Source organism: Lipotes vexillifer, unplaced genomic scaffold, assembly GCF_000442215.2.
Source record: "Lipotes vexillifer unplaced genomic scaffold, Lipotes_vexillifer_v1.1 scaffold1944, whole genome shotgun sequence".
NCBI classification, from domain to species: domain Eukaryota; kingdom Metazoa; phylum Chordata; class Mammalia; order Artiodactyla; family Lipotidae; genus Lipotes; species Lipotes vexillifer.
In genome coordinates this window covers 288,935-295,401 of record NW_006785277.1, presented here as the reverse complement: position 1 = coordinate 295,401, position 6,467 = coordinate 288,935, and the positions used below count along the sequence as shown (strand labels likewise).

The 6,467-nt window shown below is 41.2% G+C and overlaps 1 protein-coding gene across 1 annotated transcript in view; it reads right to left on the bottom strand.

Moving 5' to 3' along the window:
- The window catches only part of PDE9A (phosphodiesterase 9A), a gene marked incomplete at its 3' end in the record, with an annotated part of 128,989 nt that overhangs the window by 57,441 nt on the left and 65,081 nt on the right, over positions 1–6,467 (bottom strand). The window lies entirely within an intron of this gene.

Here is a 6,467-nt window from a genome sequence, read left to right as displayed (position 1 = left end):
TTCCCTCCTGGACTCTCAGCACCGCCAGCGGTGCCTGGGCAGAGTGACCGGGGCTGAGGTCCTCGCGCGTCACCAGCCATAAGAAGCAGGCAGGACTGGGTCTCTAAATATGGGACATTTTCATGTGGTGCCCTGGTCCATTTTATGGGGGCAATTACTATGACAAAGCGAGTTCAAGGCATATTTTGAGTGCAGAACAGTGTTCTCACGGCAGGTCCCAGAGAGAGGAAGCAGGCCGGGGTGAGCAAGCTTGTCCCTTTGTTGCCTGGCACGTAAAACCGGGCTGGGTGGCTGGTTTTACAAGGTTCAGGTCCCAGGCTGAATATAACCTGCCTGTTTTCCTGTTTCCTGACCGGGCCAAGGCGGGATGCCTCATAGGAAGGTGTAGACTGCACGGCACCGTTCCAGCAACTCCACCCTCTGAGGAAGGGAGGGTTATCCTCCTGGATCCAGATGGCCGTTTAATCCGCGCCCTGAAACGCTGGGGACCTAAACAAGGCCCGCTACCTGAACTCAGGTCATCGATATTGACTCTAAAACCAACACAAGTCAAAACTAAAGCAACTCTGTCCAGACAAACAGAAAACCTTGATAATCCAATCTGGCAACAGGGCTGAAAAGCTAAAAATGATCCAGTGTCTTCATTTCTAGGAGAAAGATGTTCATCACAATGTTATTTAACACAGTGAAAACTGTAACGGCCTATATACCCATCAAATGCACATCACTTATGGCATATAAATGATGGTATATCTGTACTGTGGAAACATATTCTGCTATTAGGAATAACATCTTGGAAAATGTTCATGTCTGTTGTTAAAGAAAAAAAAATTGTAGTACAATGTGATCCCATTTCTGAAAACTTGGGAGGATACATTCCAAAATAATAATTGTAGTTACTTTTTGGTTGTAAGATTATATACACACTTTTCCCCTTATTTTTGTTTCTCTATATCTAATACATTTCTATAAGAAACATATGTTAATTTCATAAAAGTATTTTAAAAATTAATCTAACTTAACCTCTTGGACCTTATTCCTTCACTTGCCAAATGAAAGGGTGGACCAGATGACCCAAGGTTTCCTCTGGCTTTAGCGATGAGAAGAACTCGATGAGAAGAAGGGAAACAACGTCTTGTTGTAGCTCTTGGAAACATAAGAGTAAAAATGTCAGCCAGGAAACTTCATTGAGCCATATGTTGAGCTGATCCAAGTTCTATCCTTCAGAGAGGCCCACACCTATCAGGGAAGAAAGGTGGTGACTCCACTGACAAGAATCTCACCAGAGAGAAGGTTTCACAGCCCTCCTCGGTGAACTCAGAAGGATTTTAGATCACTTATTCTGAAAACTTTTCCACAGCAAAGCAAACCATAAATCCAAGATGAAAAGATAACCCTCAGAATGGGAGAAGACATTTGCAAATGAAGCAACTGACGAAGGATTAATCTCCAAAATATACAAACAGCTCATGCACCTCAATGTCAAAGAAACAAACAACCCAAACCAAAAATGGGCATTAGAGCTCAACAGACATTTCAGCAAAGAAGACATACAGATGGCCAAGAGGCGTGGGAAAAGATGGTCAACATCACTAATCATTAGAGAAATGCAAATCAAAACTACAATGGGGTATCACCTCACACCGGTCAGAATGGCCATCATCAAAAAATCTACAAACAATAAATGCTGGAGAGGGTGTGGAGAAAAGGGAACCCTCTTGCACTGTTGGTGGGAATGTAAACTGATACAGCCACTATGGAGAACAGTATGGAGGTTCCTTAAAAAACTAAAAATAGAACTACCATACGACCCAGCAATCCCACTACTGGGCATATACCCTGAGAAAACCATAATTCAAAAAGACACATGCACCCCAATGTTCACTGCAGCACTATTTACAATAGCCAGGACATGGAAGCAACCTAAGTGTCCATCAACAGATGAATGGATAAAGATGTATATATATTCCATATATACAATGGAATATTACTTGGCCATAAAAAGGAATGAAATTGGGTCATTTGTAGAGATGTGGATGGACCTAGAGTCTGTCATACAGAATGAAATAAGTCAGAAGAGAAAAACAAACATCGTATATTGACACATATATGCGGAATCTAGAAAAATGGTACAGATGAACCTATTTATGGGGCAGGGATAGAGACGTAGATGTAGAGAATGGATGTGTGGACACGGGTGGGGGAAGGGGAGGGTGGGATGAATTGGGAGATTAGGATTGATGTAAATACACTACCATGTGTAAAACAGAGAGCCAGTGGGAACCTGCTGTATAGCACAGCGAGCTCAGCTTGGTGCTCTGTGATGACCTAGATGGATGGGATGGGGGGAGGAGGAGAGGGAGGTCCAAAAGGGTGGGGATGTATGTATACATAGAGCTGATTCACTTCATTGTACAGCAGAAACCAACAGCACTGTAAAGCAACTATACTCCAATAAAAAATATATAAATAAATACAAGTTTAAAAAAGTAATGTATCACATACCCTTCAAGAGTTAGTGATCTGTCTCAAAGTCTTGAGATATATTTAAAAGTCTATCAACGGGGGCTTCCCTGGTGGCGCAGTGGTTAAGAATCCGCCTGCCAATGCAGGAGACACGGGTTTGAGCCCTGGTCCGGGAAGATCCCACGTGCCACGGAGCAACTAAGCCCGTGTGCCACAACTACTAAGCCTGCGCTCTAGAGCCTGCAAGCCACAACTACTGAGCCCGTGTGCCACAACTACTGAAGCCCATGCACCTAGAGCCCGTGCTCCACAATGAGAGAAGCCACTGTAATGAGAAGCCCGCGCACTGCAATGAAGAGCAGCCCCCGCTCGCTGCGATTAGAGAAAAGCCCACAAGCAGCAACGAAGACCCAATGCAGCCAAAAATAAATAAATAAATAAATAAATTTAAATAAAAATATGTTAAAAAAAAAAAAAGTCTGTCAACGACTGCAGAACACATATTCTTTTCAGGTGCCTACGAAGCAAAATAGACCATATGTTGTCAACACACACACACACACACACACACAAACCCGCAACAAATTTAAAGGAACTGCAAGCATATAGAGTATGGTCTCTGACCTTTAAGAGAATCAAACTAGAAATCAGTAACAGAAAGATAGCAGGAAAATCTCCAAACACTGTGAAACTAAACAACACACTTCTAAGTAATACATGGGTCAAAGAGGAAGTCTCAAGGGATATAAAAACAGACATTGAACTGAATGAAAATGAAAATACAACACATCAAAATTTAGCTGTGGGACACAGCTAAAGCAGGGCTGAGAGGAATATTTATAGCACTACATGCTTGCATTAGCAGAGAGGAAAACCCTCAACGCAATAATCTAAGAACCTAGAAAAAGAAGAGCAAAATAAACCTAAAACAATAGCAGAAGGAAGGAGATAAGAAAAAGCAGAAATCTATGGAATAGAAAACAGAAAAACAAGCAGAAAATCAATGAAACAAAGGGCTGGTTATTTAAAAATATCAGTAAACTGACAAATCCCTGGCAAGACTAAGAAACACAGATCACCAATATTTGGAATGAAAAGGGGGACAGCACTACAGACCCTGCAGGCATCAATAGGATAACAAGGGAACAACTACAAACAACTCTAAACACATAACTTTGACATCCTAGATGAAAACGGACCAATTCCTAGAAAAGTGCGAACTATTCCACTCATCCATTATGAAATAGGTAATTTGAACAGTCTGTATCTATTAAGGAAACTGAATTTCTAATGAAAAAAACTCCCCCCACGGAAATTCCAGGTGCAAATGGCTTCACTGGAGAATTCTACCAAACATTTAAAGAAGTAATACAATTCTGAACAATTTCTTCTAGGAAGCAGAAGAGGAGGGTACACTTCCCGATTCATTTTATGAAGCTAGTATTAACCTGACACCAAATCCAACAAAGACAACAAAAAAAGAAAACTACAAATCAATATCCCTCGTTAACGTGGAAGCAAAAATCCTTAACAAAATATTAGCAATTAGAATTCAGCAAGATATAAAAGTAAAACCGGTAAGTGAGCTCAGCAAGGTCACAGGATACAAGATAAATATACAAAATTGATTACATACTAGCGATGGCCATGGAGACACTGAAATTAAAATCACAACACCATTTACAAACACTTAGAAAAGCTCAAACAACTTAAGTGTAAATATAACAAAACATATGCAGAAGCTGTGTGCTGAAAGAAATAAAAAAAGATATATAAATGGTGAGACCTACCATTTTCATGGTTTGAAAGACTCAACATAGTAAAGATGTCATTTCTCCCCAGATTAATATATAGATTTAGCACAATTCCTATCAAAACCCCATCAAGAGTTTTTGTAGAAATAGACAAGATTATTCTAACATTCCCATGAAAATGCAAAGGAACTAGGAGAGCTAAAACAATCTTAAAAAAGAAGATAAAATGGGACAAATCAGTCTATCTGATTTTAAGACCTATTACATAGCTAATAATCAAGACTGTGACATTCGTGGAATGTTAGACACAGGTAACAGAACAGAGGACCCAGAATGATACCCACACAAACACGCTCAACTGATGCTTGACCAATGAGCAAAAGCAATTCAATGGTGGAAGGACTGTTTTTCCAATGAATGGGGCTGGAGCAATTGAACTTTCACAGGCAGAAAAATAAGCCTCGAATTAAACCTCACTGTTTATATAAAAATTAATGCAAAGTGGACCCTGGATGTAAAATAGAAAACTATAAAACTTTTAGGAAAAAAAACAGGGGGAAATGTTCAGGTTCTTGGGCTAGGCAGAGAGTTCTCAGACTTCACACCAAAAACACAATCCATAAAAGGGAAAATTGATAAACTGGGCTTCATCAAAAGTAAAACTTTTCCTCTGAGAAAAATCCTGTTAAGAGGATGAAAAGCTACAGTCTGGGAAAAAGATATTTGCAAACCACGTATCTGACAAAGACTTGAGTATAGACAATGAAAAGAACTGTCAAAACTCTACAGTGAAGAAACAGAACAACCCAATTTGAAAATGGGCAGAACACACGAGCAGACATTTTACTGAGAGAATATATAGATGGATGACAAGCACATGACAAGTTGCTGAGCTACATGAGTCATTGGGAAATGCAAATTAGAACCACACTGAAATATCACTGCACACTTATCAAAAAAGCTAAAATAAAAAAAAAGTGACAACCCCAAATGCTGGAAAAGATGTGGAGAAACTGGATTACTCACACATTGCTGGTGGGAATGTAAAACGGTGCAGCTATTCTGGAAAATGGTTTGGCAGTTCCTTAAAAAAACTAAATATGTAACTATTGTATGTCTGACCTAGCAATTGCCCTCTGGGGCAGAGAATGACAAGTTATGTTCACACAAAAGCTGGTACTTGATGTTCAGAGCAGCTTTTATTTTTAATTGCTCCAAACCAGAAACAACCCAGATGCCCTTCAATAGGTGAATGGATAAACAGACTGTATTCCGGTCACACCATGAAATATTACCCAGTAATAAAAAGGATTGAACTTGTGATACACGTAACAACCTGGATGCATTTCCAGAGAATTATGCTGAGTGAAGAAAGTCAATCCCCAAACTCACCCACTGGATGAATGCATTTATAGAACATTCTTGAAATGACAGAAGTATACAGAGATGGAGAACAGATTAGCGAGTGCCAGGGGTTAAGGAGGGGTGGGGAATAGAAGGGAGGGATCTGGGGGAGGCTATAAAAGGAGAGCTGTGCGTTGGGGGGATGGAATGCTCTGTATCTGGACTGCATCAGTGTTAACAGCCCAGGGGCGATATCTTACTACAGTTTGAAAGATGTTACCACTGGGGGAAAAAGGGTAAAGGGTGCCTGGGGCTCTCTGCCTTTTTTCTTACAACTGTATGTGACTCTATAATCATTTTAAACAGTTTAATAAAAAATTGAATAGAATGGAAAGAAAAAGTTAAGGGGGAATTTTCCCTTGGACTTTTGAGGTGGGCTCCTTTAAGCATTATAGGATTTTGATGCCGAAATTTAATTTCCAGCCCAAGCAGTAATAACGCTTCTCGCCACTGCATCCCGTACCTTTCCTGTTCCCAGCTCAGTCCAAGGCGTGGACACTCGTATTCCAGTCCACGTAATAGCTACACCTCAGCCCATGTGCCACCTGTGACAACAAATCCGATGTCCTCCGAAAGGGCACAGGCACAGAGGTGAGCTGGCGGCAAGACAGCCTCAGGGCGCCACTGCCCAGGCCGCGGTGCTCACACCACTGCCATGTACGTAATTTCGCCCTGAGCTGCCTCTTTAGATAATGCGCAATCTGCATTCTTTTGCAAGGGGAAAGAGCGAAAAAATGCCTCTATGCGAAAGGCCAACCACACCCACACAGCCATAAACAGATCAGGAAGTGGGCGCCTCCCACCACCCCCCAGCCCCTGCACCCCAGAGCACTGGCCTTCCTG